This window comes from Callorhinus ursinus, unplaced genomic scaffold (assembly GCF_003265705.2).
Source record: "Callorhinus ursinus isolate GAN/ISIS: 27379988/994484 unplaced genomic scaffold, GSC_fseal_2.0 scaffold72, whole genome shotgun sequence".
Lineage (NCBI taxonomy): Eukaryota > Metazoa > Chordata > Mammalia > Carnivora > Otariidae > Callorhinus > Callorhinus ursinus.
Window position 1 is genome coordinate 3,038,126 of NW_027397134.1, and position 13,345 is coordinate 3,051,470.

Consider the following 13,345-nt stretch of genomic DNA (forward strand, 5'->3'; position numbering starts at 1 on the left):
CTACACTGTTGGTGGGAATGCAAGCTGGTGCAACCACTCTGGAAAACAGTATGGAGGTTCTTCAAACAGTTGAAAATAGACCTACCATACGATCCAGCAATTGCACTACTGGGTATTTACCCCAAAGATACAAATGTAGGGATCCGAAGGGGTACGTGCACCCCAATGTTTATAGCAGCAATGTCCACAATAGCCAAACTGTGGAAAGAGCCAAGATGTCCATCGACAGATGAATGGATAAAGAAGAGTGGTATATATACACAATGGAATATTTTGCAGCCATCAAAAGGAATGAGATCTTGCCATTTGCAACGACGTGGATGGAACTGGAGGGTGTTATGCTGAGTGAAATAAGTCAATCAGAGAAAGACATGTATCATATTACCTCGCTGATATGAGGAATTCTTAATCTCAGGAAACAAACTAGGGTTGCTGGAGTGGTGGTGGCTGGGAGGGATGGGGTGGCTGGGTGATAGACAATAGGTAGGGTATGTGCTATGGTGAGCACTGTGAATTGTGCAAGACTGTTGAATCACAGATCTGTACTTCTGAAACAAATAATGCAACATATGTTAAGAAAAAAGAAAAAGAAGAAGATAGCAGGAGGGGAAGAATGAAGGGGAGTAAGTCAGAGAAGGATACGAACCATGAGAGATGATGGACTCTGAAAAACAAACTGAGGGTTCTAGAGGGGAGGAGGGTGGGGGGATGGGTTAGCCTGGTGATGGGTATTAAAGAGGGCACGTTCTGCGTGGAGCACTGGGTGTTATGCACAAACAATGAATCATGGAACACTACATCAAAAACTAATGATGTATGGTGATTAACATAACAATAAAAAATTTAAAAAAACCACCCTGATACCAACAAATATCAACTCCAATTTTTCCCTTGTTTTTTAAGGTCCTCTACAATCTGGGCCTACCCTCTCTTGCCAACCCTATAATCCCTGACTCTAAATCAGGTTACCCTATGCACCTGGGTGGCTCAGTTGGTGGGGCGACTGCCTTCGGCTCAGGTCATGATCCTGGAGTCCCAGGATCGAGTCCCACATCAGGCTCCCTGCCCAGCAGGGAGTCTGCTTCTCCCTTTGACCGTCCCCCCTCCTGTGCTCTCTTTCATTCTCTCTCTCTCAAATAACATCTTAAAAAAAAAAACATCAGGTTACCCTAGTCTGTAAACAGTGGTCTCTTCTTTGTCTTTTCTACCACTTATGCTTACCCTGATCCAGACCATGGCTTAATCTGTTGCCCTTCTCATGTCCTGCCATGCCACTGCAATCATAGCCATTACTACCCATGTCATAATTGTACTTAGCATATATTGTTTGGCATTAGTTGTTTTCTGACTGTTGCATATTTATTAGTATTTCCTCTCCTGTTATCTCTTGCAGGTAGGAACTATATTTTTACAATAAATAGCTACATTTTATGCAGCAACTGTAATAGGTTGTATTATTTGTTCAAAATACTCACTGCTCTTCTCTGCCTGCCCCATCCAAAAAGAACTGCTTCCCTTTGAGAGCTTGTTTGAAGGTTCTAGCAAGGAAATGCAGCTACTTGTACACCCTTGACCAAAGAACGGTCCTCCTCCATGGGGGAAGGTCATCCTCTTCAACCAAGCTTGCAGCTTTGGGAGGACGCACACAGAGCGGTGAGAGAGGAAGGGGACACCACCTAGCCAACTATAGCAGCCGAATCAACCCTGGTGATCGAAGGGGTGACAGATGTCACAGCCAGATCACCCTCACATCCAAAATCCCTCCCTTTGATATGAGTAAAATTCCTGCTCTAGTGATGTCAGGCTTGGCCATATGACTAGCTTTGGCCAACAGAATAGGAGTAGACGTGACATATGCCACATCTGTACAGAATTTTAAGAACTATCGCATGGTTCCACCACACCTCCTTTTCCTCTGCTCTGAGACACCAGCGCATGTCTCAGATAGGGGCTGAGCCCAGTCTGGGTCCTGAAAGAAAAAAGTTGTGGAGCAGGCCTGCAACTGACCTGTAGCCAATGTAGAATATGAAATGCGAGTAAGAACTAAACCTTTGTACTTGTAAGCCACTGAGATTTGGGCACTGTTACACCAGCATAATATAGCATAAGCGAATACTCTCAAATTATAATCCTCATGCTGCTGCTTTCCCCACCCCTACCTTTCCAGTCTCTACAACAACAACAACAACATTACAAATTCTAAGAAGTTACTTGGGGAGTCATATGGCACTCCCTAAACCTAGTCAAAGTGGGGCTGGGGTCTTCCATGAAAATTAATCATAAAGATTGAGAGTACCTATGGTAAGAGAAGACTGGCATCTCAGTCCCCATTTGGATAATCAGTTAGACCAGCTGTTCAGGCATTTTAGAACACAGATTAGTGGGCCCCATCAGGCCCAAGAATTTACATGACTAGTAAATTTCCAGGTGATGCTGATGCTGTTGGTCTAGGCACCACATTTGAACAACTGGCTTAGGCAATGAATAATTGATGGGGCCTGATAATTTGAGAGAACTAGCAAAAAGGGGGCAACAGTGAAATAGTTTAAAATCCCATCACTGGCATGGCAAAGATGCAAGCATTTCCAAAATTTGGATACCACAGAAGATGTCTTGGGACATTTTGCTGGTATCCCACCTATAGACTACCTAGGGGTGAGAAGATTCTAGCAGCAGGAGGCTTTAGAGCATACCACTAGAGGTGGACACTGAGAGGCTGGAAGAGAAAGAAATAGAACTTAGTCTCTCAGATTAAGAAACTGCAATGGGGAAGCTCCTAAACGGTCCTCCAAAATATTCATACATGTGCTTCCATAAGGAACTAGCATTTGGACACCTGCCAACATTGACCAAAGAAACTGCAACAATCAACAGTGAGTGAACTACGACTGACCAGTAAAGTGAGAGAAACATATAACCTTTCCATCTCCTTCCTTCTAATACATGGGAAACCCTATGTATTAGGTTTCTCATAGGAGACCCAAAAGAGATGGGGGAGAAGTTTTCTGGATGAAGCCTGGACCACTGGCTCTGGAGAAAGGACAAGGGAAGACCTTTAAACTGTATGTAATACTGGAGTTTTAAATTGGACCAGAATGAATTTTTTAATATCCAAAAGCACAAAGAAAGTTATGGAATCTGGAAACTGCCCAGAAAGAGGGATTTGGCAGAGCATGGTTGGAAGAAGTGATTGTAGAAAAAAGAAAAACCATGTCATGTTTGTACATAGAATTGGTAAGGAAGCCAGATGCTAATTTACCATATCGGCACCTTCATTTTCCTGATTACATGCTTATCTTTTATAATCTCTTGATGATGCTTAGTTTTCAGTTTTCTTTAGGAAAGGCTTTTCCTTCCTATCTATGAAAAAGACTAAATTAGAATATGATAAGATTCTATTGGTCTTCATTTGTTCACTTCAGAAGGGAAAAACGTCTCAGACTGGTATCTTCTTTAGAATAGTATTTTATTTTATTTTTTTAAATTTATTTATTTGACAGAGAGAGGCAAAGCGAGAAGGAACACAAGCAGGGGGAGTGGGAGAGGGAGAAGCAGGCTTCCCGCTGAGCAGGGAGCCCAACGTGGGGCTCGATCCCAGGATGCTGGGATCATGACCTGAGGTGAAGGCAGACGCTGCTCAACGACTAAGCCACCCAGGCATCCCTAGAACAGTATTTTAAACAAAATATCCTCTTTCTCTCTCAGCATCAGGACTTGTATGACATCTCCACCTTTTCTACTATCTCCCTCTATTATCACTTCATTTTCAATACTGGAAAAGATGATATTTACCAGGGTTGACCCTCCCAGGATTTTTATATCCACCTAACTGAACTACAGCATTCTTCACTGCTTTAATATTCTCTTCCAGAACAGAAGGAAGCAATACCACTTGGAAGCCATTTATATTAAGCCAAATTTCAACTCACAAAAGAACTTGACCTGATACTGTGGTCTTTTATAGACTTCATACCAGATGCTTTCTATTTTATAGACTCTCCCAAAACCTCAGTTTCTTATTGCATTTCTGCACCTCTGTGTTCAGTGATCATATATAATCAGCAGAACTATAAAACATCATGGATTTACATTTTCTGGTTACCAACTTCGGTAGTTTCTGTCATTTGGAAGAAAACTATTTTCTTTAGCTATCCTCCTGAAACACAATTATTAAGGTGAATTCTACATGTGGGAAAACTGCAGGAATACCATAGTTCAGATATAGATAATGAGATGAAAACCAAAAGCCAGGTTTTCATTTTTAAAAATATGTGTGTAAATTCTAGAAATAGTCAATTCCCCTAACTTTTACTATAGGTACAAATTAAGTCTTATCTTGGGATGATTATTAAGGGTTAGGTTTAGCTGCAGGTACTAGATAACTCAAAATAACAGAAGCTTAACTGAGAGAGAAGTTTAATTTTCTTTGATATTGACAAAGTCCAGAGATCAGAAGGCCAAGGCCGATAAACGATCTCCACTACTATCAAGGATCCATTCCCCTCTCTTGCCTATCCCCATTTTTAACACACAGCTTTCAACTAGAGTCCAGCTACCTACTTAAGCACCAGCCATCATATCCACATTTCAGCCAGTAGGAAGGAGAAACACAGGCAGAAAAGCACATCCCTCCCTATAAAGATATGTCCTAGAAATTGTACTTGACACTTCTCATTACATCCCACTGGCCAGAATTTAGTTTTATGAATGTACCCTAGCTGTGAGGTTGGGAAATGTACCTTTTATTCTGGGTGGTCAAAGTCTAGCTAATAATTGCAGAGTTTGTTGCTACAGAAGAAAAGGAAGTGAATATTGGACAACAGCGGGCAATTTCTGCCACAGTGATGATCACATTTCACTGTTTTTGAGCACCAGGACTTAAATTGTGACCTCAGGCAAGTCAATTTACATTTTCTCACTCAAAAGTCTCCCAACTCTTGGCATGAAGAAAATCAACTAGACATATGTACAGTACAAGCTTCTAGTCATAAGTTTTTTTTTTCATAATAAGTTCTTGAGATCTAATGTATAGCACGGTGATTACAGTTAATAATAGTGCATTGTATACTTGAAAGTTGCTAAGAGAATAGATCTTAAATGTTCTCACCACAAAAAGAAAGAGAGAGGGAGGGAGGGAGGGAGAGAGAGATGGTTATTATGTGACATGATAAAGATGTTTGCTAACCCTATGGTGGTAATCATTTTGTAATATATAAGTGTCTTACCCCAAGTTCTATGTCAATTATGTCTCAGTAAAGCTGGGGGAAGGGACAGAGAAAGAAAAATGGCAGAAAATATAAGGTTATACTGAGAATGCCAACAGATTATTAACCTAGAGGCAACAGTAAATTTACTAAGGATTTTGGGTAGCATTTGAGCAATGAAAAAAAAGAAAACAATGATGATTTGATGCTCTCTGTTTCTTCTTTCCCCTTGAGATTTCCTCCTCTGTGTTGCAGGTACAGACACCAAAAAAAATTCCACTGCAGAGCATTAATGCTTTATAAAAGACGGTATACCAAACGAAAGTAATAAATCTAAAGAAATCATACAGAGTACGAAGAATGTGAAATGTGATTTGGCACTAAGACTAGCAAAAAGCAGAACAGTGCGTGATTAATCCCGCATGGCCACATTTACATCTCTAATTTGCTCATATAAATGCATTAAGCCAGATGGTTTTAGAGACTAGCACTCTGCATATACTCGTGGGTCAGCACCCACATCTTCTGTACTTTATGGGTGCCCAGGCTTCGGCAGTACCCACCCCTCACTCTTCATTAGTTTCCTAGAATCACCCCTTTATTCTTATTTTTCCCCACATCCTATAATCAGCATTCTCACATCCAATATGCCTAGGCCAACATCTGCTGAACCTTGCTAAGTAATATATTAGGGGGATGGGAAGAGGCAACTATCACTTTAACTTAGAACATATTCAGAAGACAGTTTTCAAAATGGGCACTTTATTCTATTTGTGAAAAATTAGCACCCCTACCAAAAAACAGGAATTGTATATTTTACTAATATAAATCCTATTCCATCTTTTAAAGAATAATCTACACTAATAACTGGAATTCTTGAAAATTCAATAAAAATTACAAAACCATGGCCTTTATTTGTTAAATTTTAATACTGATTTTCAATTACTCTAACTCTGTACTTATTGATCTGTTGGCATCTAGCTCCAACCAGACACATCATGTGAGCCTATTCAGTGAGGCAGCTGTGGTAGCAATTTGTTTCTAGACTAACAATATACTGTTGAATATGGTCATTTTCTTCTATCTCAAGTGCCATCAATTAATGGATCGTCAATTAGTCTTCAGTATGGAATTGTCATATTAGGAATGATACATGACAAGCAGATATAAAAGAAAGGCATGCCTCAAGCATTCACAAGCTTGGAATTTTTTTATATCCTAAAATGAAAGAAATCTGAAAGACCCCAGAAAAGATCGGTTTCTTTTAGGGAAACAAAGTTCAAAGTAAGGATGCTATGCAAATACCATTGTGTGTCCAAAAGGAAAACATCCTCAAAGAATGTGAGCATGATTTTGGAGCAAACAGACACAATCCTGTCTGAGAAGAAGCTGAATGGATCCCCATAGCAAATCTGCAGCTGGTCTACAAACAGTGGGAGCAGTTAAGGGAGGGGACCTTTAGGTTCACGATGTAAATTGGAATTGCAACTATTGTTCAGGTTGCAATCCCTAGACCCACATAATCTATTTATTTGAATGATGGAAAAAGCTATTTAAACAGCAGTATCGGGGAAATACAAACAAGAAAGACACACAACTATCTGATTCTCAGTCTATGTGTCCTATCCCTCTTCTAAACTCGGATTAGCAGTTCTTTCATCCTCTACTTGTGTCACACATATTAGAGTTTACCTCTTATGATGCTATGTTGAGGGCCCAGTTGTAGGATTGGCTCTCATTTGATTTTGAGAACAAAGGGATAGTAATTATCTTCTATCATTTCTTGTTGGAGTCATCCTTCTCAATACAAGCAAAACATTCCAATTGCGATTTTTAAGAACATGTATTTATTCTGTCTCTAGTTACAACTAATTTAACAACCTCAATTTAGGTCCCCCTACTTATCCTTCTTTGAGAATTACACCTTCTCAATATGATTGAGGGTCTGTAACCATGCTTGTTCTGCATGAATCTGCTACCTGGACACGGGAAGCTGGAGCAGGGTTGGACATCTGACAAAGTTAGGGCTTCAAATTACCTCTTATAGGAATCTGGAACTGATATTCAGTTCTATTATCTACTATTCTATTAGTCTGAACCATTCTCTTGTGAACCCAGAACCTAAGGCTGCCACTGTGGGTTAGACATGCTTGGTATCTATATGCCAAACACAGAAAACTGGTCTTCAGAAAAAGAGAGAAGCATGAACAGCTGCAGACAGAGGAGGAGCAATAAGAGACTGGTAAAATGAGTAATAGCTCCCAAATATATCCAGGTCCTAATCTCTAGAACTTGTGAATGTTACCTTATATAGCAAAAAGTACTTTGCGTATGTGATCAAGCTGAGGATCCTGAGATGGGGATTATCCAGGTAAGCCCTAAATATAATTACAAGTGTTCTTATAACAGAGAGGCATGGAGAGATGTTAATACAGAAGAAAAAGATAATGTGATGAAGAAGCAAGATGCCATGCTGCTTTGAAGATGGAGGAAGGAAGGGAATATGAGCTAAGGAGTGCAAGAAATGGAACTCTAGAAGATGGAAAAGGCAAAGGACACAGATTCTCCCCTATAGCCTCCAGGGAAAACATGACCCTGACGACACCTGGATTTGAGCCCAGTGAAACTGATCTCAGACTTCTGAGCCTCCACAACTTAAAGAGAATAAATTTATTATTTAAGCCACTAACTGTGTGGTAATTTGTTTACAGGAAACTAATACAGAGACCATGTAGCCCTAGACAGAGAAACTGAGAAAGTGCCTGAGTTCCTAACTGCTTTTTACTTCATTCCTTCAAGTTCTAGCTTGCACATCTTGCCATGAGGTTCCATGAGATACCAGTATTTCATTACAATATATCAACATTTTACTTAGGCCAACCAGAGTATTAGCTAAAATGTAAAGCGAGCCCAATAAAGTGAAAGTATAAGAAGCTATGCAGTATAATTTGAAAAGAATCATAATGCATGGTCTCCAGTTTGAAAATGTATTTGCCACAAGGTCAAAAACAGTGCCCCAGATTTCTACCACAACAGTCACCCTTATAGCTTTAGATATTATCTCTAGCATGTCTTGCCTTAAAATGAAACTCTATTTTTACTTTAAAGTGGAATTCCCCAATATAAATGTATCAACTGAACACATCAACATGGATTTACCAACAAAATAATACAACAAAGTATTATTGTATTTGGCCCTAAAAAATAGGACAAAAAAATGGTACGTTTGCAAGAAGGACATTGAAAGAGACTAGAATCTAAAACAGCATCTAAAAAAGGAAAATTCAGTAAGGTGGTTATGATACAATAAGAAATACATATTTGGCCTTTGTCCTGGGTTCTTGGCGTACAGCTCCTGAAATCCTCAGCATCTCCGGAGTGGTATTAGTCTTTGATATGCTAATGAGATGAGTGGTGCATGTGGGCTGGTCTCCAGAAAGACCAATGCATGTTTAGAGGGTTGGAACTTTCAGCCCCACCCTCTGGCCTCTAGAGAAGGAAAAGGGACTAGAGGTTGAGTATCATTAAGGGCCGATGATTTAATCAATCATGCCTACATAATGAAACCTCCCTATGAACCCCAAGTAATGAGGTTCTGAGAGCTTCTGGGATAGTGAACACACTGAGGTGCTGGGAGGGTAGCATGCCCAGAGAGGACATGGAAGGTCTGTTTCCCTCCACCTTATACCTTGCCCTATTTATCTCTTCCATAAAGTGTTTCCCTGAGTGGTGTGAGCTGTTAGAGCATATCATAGAACCTGAAGAGGGGTCATGGTAACCCCTGATTTACAGTCAGTTGGTCAGAAGTACAGGGGGCAAACTGGAACTTGTATCTCAAGTGGGGGCAGTCTTGTGGGACGGACCTCTTATTTAACCAGTTTCTGCTAAATCTGGGTACTCAGTGTCATAATGGAAATGAATTATAGGGTCTGGAGAATTATGGTGGGGTCTGGAGAATCAGAGAATTGGTTGTTGGTGTGGCAAAACTCTATATACTAGCAATGAAAAAAAGAGGGGGTTTTAGCAGGAAGGGAACAGTACATGAGAAGCGGTACCCAGAGAAAATAAGATATAAAACGCAGAGATGATATGAGCAGATTCTCCCCAGGTATCAGCCTAAGGCCTACAGCTTTAGTGGATCAACAAGAGAAACCATAATGTGCTTCACAAATCACAACTATCTTAAAAGCTTAGGACAGAAATCATATTCTCCCAACATGAATCACTAGATCTCAGTAGAATAAAAGAAGCCATTTTCCATTCTCAACAATGAGAAACAAATAGGTTCACCAATCTCTTCGTGTTTCAAAGCTTAGGAAGTTGTACTTTTATGAATAATTACTAGTCTGTCAGTCTTTTATTTACCTTTTTAATGATATGTGTGCACAGCTCTCTTTCCAAAAAAGTATTCTCCTTTCTTGTAGTACCTTTATGGGACAGATCATGACAGCGTTGGAATTCCTAGTACCTCAATCTTCAATTCACATTAAAAGACGAGATGTCATTAGAAACTGTTTGATTAGTGATGCAGAAAAACAAAATCCTAACATAACAGAAATCTAATCCGGGTTTAAATACTACAGCTAAAATCATGGGAAATAAAGATATACTTACCTAGGAAGGACTCTGTGACCAAAGAAAAGACCTGGAGAGCGGGGTGGTTGGGGATGAATCTTTAACATAAATTGGGAAGATACTGTATTATTTGGTGAAGAAAAACCAGAATGTCCTGAACAATGGAGAGCTAAAGTGCCCATTTATCACTTGGAAACAACAGAGAATATGGAAGGTCAGAACAAGGGAGCAATCACCCAAACAGGATTATTCGTGAACTCTAAATGCTTGTCACTAATTACAAATTATCCACTAATACTGTGAAATGATCAAATAGGTTAATACAGGATTTGAATTAATCTTCCTGGGTTTAAGATTTTACTCTAATCCACTGAACCTTGGAATCAGTGAAGTGCAATTCTGTATAAGATGAGAAAGAATACTGAGAACATTAACATAATATTCCAATCTCTTGCCAGGCCAGTCTCAGATACATCTCTTTTGCTCGGGCAAAAACTTAATGCTTCATGTTCTGACCTTCATTAGGATCTACCTTTTAAATATAGGTCCATTTGAAGTCAGAGAGCATCTCTGAGCCTCTGGAGGGCAGTGACTGTGCTCAATGCATCTTTGAATCTTCAGTGCTTAATAAATGATGTATGATTGGTTGATAAATGAATGACACAAGTTAATGTCAAAAACCTTTCTTCAAAGATTCTGCTTTTCTTCTATAGCTAATTAAAGCCCTAAATACATTATCATACTCTAACCAACTAAGAAACACAAAGAGCATCTACTTTTATCTAATTTCTTTATTAATTTACATCAAGCATCATATCTACCTTTCACATTCCAATTCTCCACCCTGGATGATTTTCTTCCTGATGTCCCTATCACTCTCTTTGTATGACAATGACATTTCTTTGGTTAAGTGTTTGCTATTCTCTTCATAAAGAATAATGGTAAAGACTGTCTTATATAGTTATTCTTTAACCAGTGAAGGTTATGAGCCTCTAGGGTGAAGAAGCAATTCTTGTGGGGGATGGGAGGTAAAAAGGCTACAACAGGAGAAATGCATTCTGTTGAATTTAAATTTTAAAAAAAATTTTAAAAAAGAAATGCATTCTATTACTTGTCCGGGTAGTAGTTTCACAAGTGTCTGCTCAGTGATAAATTATACATCTTGTTTTGTATACCTTTGTGTTTGTAAATTACATTTTGACAAAAAGAAAATATGTATGTGTATCCTCAAATGTATAAACAGGGAAAGTGCAAGCATGAAATAAGAACAGGTTACCTTAAAACAAAAACACCAAGAACAATAAAAAACACTTCAGAGAATCAAAAAGAACTCCTGGAAACTAAACATATAATAAAAATTAAGGACGCACTAGGAAGATGGGAAGATAAAACTAAGGAAGGAAAAGGATTTGAGGTCAAAAGAGAAAAGAGAGGGAAAAAAATTCAAAGACCAATTCAGAAGGGTCAACATCTGCATAACAAATATTCCAGCAAAAGAGAATAAAGAAAAACAGAGGGAGAAAAATCATCCAAAAAAAAAAAAAAAGATTCAAGAAAATTCCAAAGGTGGTGAGCATAGCATAAAGTATAGACTTGTCAAACCACTACGTTATACACCTGAAACTAATGTAACATTGTATGTGGACTATAATCTAATTTAAAAAAGGAAAATTCCAAAGGATATTAATTTCCAGATTGAAAAAGCCTACTAAGTGCCCAATGCAATAAATAAAAATACACTTATATCAAGGCATCATATCAAGAAATTTCAGAGCACTGACAATCTTATGAGCTTCTAGAGAAAGATAGATATTAAAGTATGAAAAAAAGATTTAGAATCAGAATAGCTTTAGACTTCTCACCAGAAACACTTTAAGCTTTGCATGAGTTTCTAACCCTTGCAAAAGAATGGCAAAAGAGCCTTAGCTAAAATATTACCAATCTCATTATATTTGAGGAAAGTATAACTCAAAAAATAAAAAAAAACCCATAATTGTTCCTATAAACATAAAAGATTTCTTTACTACACTATAATGAATGAAAATGAAAACGTATATTAGGCTGAAAACAATAAAATCAATTCATTTAATAAATGTCAAAAATATTCTTGTCATGGGCTGAATGCTGAAGTCCCAACCCCTAGCATCTCAAAATATGACTTTATTTGGAGACAGGATGTTTAAAGAGGTAATTAAGGTAAAATGAGGTCATATGGGTTGGCCCCAATCCAATATGACTAGTGTTCTTTTAAGAACAGGAGATTAGGGGCACTTGGGTGGCTCAGCTGGTTAAGCGTCTGCCTTCGGCTCAGGTCGTGATCCCAGGGTCCTGGGATCGAGCCCCACATCAGGCTCCCTGCTCGGCGGGAAGCCTGCTTCTCCCTCCCCGCACTCCCCTGCTTTGTGTTCCCTCTCTCACTGTGTCTCTCTCTGTCAAATAAATAAATAAATCTTAAAAAAAAAAAAAAAAGGAGATTAGGACCAGATATGTACAGAGAAAAGATCATGTGAAGATAGAAGGAGAAGACAGCCATCTACCAGCCAAGGAGAGAAGTTTCAGAAGAACCAACCCTGCTGACACCTTGAGCTCAGACTTCGAGACTCCAAAACTGTGAGAAAATTAATTTGTGCTATTTATGCCATCCAGTCTGTGGTACTTTGTTATGGCAGTCCTGGCAAGTGAATACAATTTTCTTAATACCCTGTTAAAATAATTACTAGAAGTTGAACATGGTGAATTAAACACATGAATTTAAGTCTCCTCTCTTTCAAAATTCCACTGAAATGACAATAAAAGGTTTTTATAAATAGCATGAACTCACAATGAAAAAAAATCAGGAGAAGAAGCAAAAACAGCAAAGTTTTAAAAGCTAGAAAGCAGATAGACCAGTGGTAACTGACTTAGCAGAACCAAAACTTAAGCCAGTGAGAAAAACAGTGAAGCAACCCAATTTATACTGCAGAATTTCCATCAGGCTCAGGAAGTGGCAGCACCACATACCTCAGGAAGTTGAGATGGAGACAGGCTAAAAATAGGAAGACAGGTTGAAAGTCTTTTTAAGAAGCAGCTATACTCCCAGATGACTGCTGTTCCCTCTTCCGGCAGAAGCCTGGAGGAAGGAAAACAGAAGTCTCCAGGCTGAGAGGTAATAGGCAAGGTTGCAGGATTCCGTAGTGAAAACATGTGGATGAATTAAAGACTTACATGTTTGGCTCTCAGAACACTGACAGGCAGCCAAACATAAATCCTCAGGCAGGAAAATGGAAGAGTTGGTGCTAGAGGATCTATCTAGACTCAAAAGGGGGTAAAAAAGACTGAAAGGAATTCCACAGCTCAGCCAGATCACCACCATGTGATGAAAAGTGCAGTAAATAAGTCTCACCCTTTGCTTAGAGAATCCATTAAGTTTTACTGTACCTCACTCTTAAATCTAAGCAGAACAAAAGGATGGTAGGCATATTCTAGAAAACATCAAATATAAAAAGCAGACACCAAGACAAACAGAAAAAAAAAATAAGTTGGGAAAAATCGAGAATATGTACTTAGATAAAAATTTCAAATATTTA

At 38.8% G+C, this 13,345-nt stretch overlaps 1 protein-coding gene across 4 annotated transcripts in view; it reads right to left on the bottom strand.

Moving 5' to 3' along the window:
* Positions 1-13,345, bottom strand: part of TTC28 (tetratricopeptide repeat domain 28) — a 639,440-nt gene that overhangs the window by 436,745 nt on the left and 189,350 nt on the right. The window contains exon 1 of one of the 4 annotated variants that reach the window (XM_073886738.1): positions 979-1,082. The exons of the other annotated variants lie outside the window; for them this stretch is intronic. The gene's annotated coding sequence lies outside the window, so the exon portion shown is untranslated. Of the gene's footprint in view, positions 1-978; positions 1,083-13,345 lie in introns of those variants that run through there. 4 annotated transcript variants of the gene reach the window in all.